The sequence below is a fragment of the Gymnogyps californianus genome, chromosome 1 (assembly GCF_018139145.2).
Source record: "Gymnogyps californianus isolate 813 chromosome 1, ASM1813914v2, whole genome shotgun sequence".
Lineage (NCBI taxonomy): Eukaryota > Metazoa > Chordata > Aves > Accipitriformes > Cathartidae > Gymnogyps > Gymnogyps californianus.
Window position 1 is genome coordinate 29,166,421 of NC_059471.1, and position 274 is coordinate 29,166,694.

Below are 274 nucleotides of genomic sequence, written 5' to 3' on the forward strand. Positions count from 1 at the left end.
CAGAGTGTACTAGGACTAAGCTTCAAGCTTTTCTTATGAGACACTCATAAACTTCCTGCTTATTTAAAGTTCAGATCCGCAATAATTTGCAGACTTCCAGGAGATGACATTTTTAGGAAGAAGCAGCAGCAGTAATAAAAGTGTGATAAAAATGACAGTCTTAAAAGGTAGTGTCTATTTCAGTAGTACAAACTCAGATATTACAGCACTGACTACATGCAATACTAATTTGGGGACTTTTTTATTTTAGACACTGCTTTAAGACGAAGACATC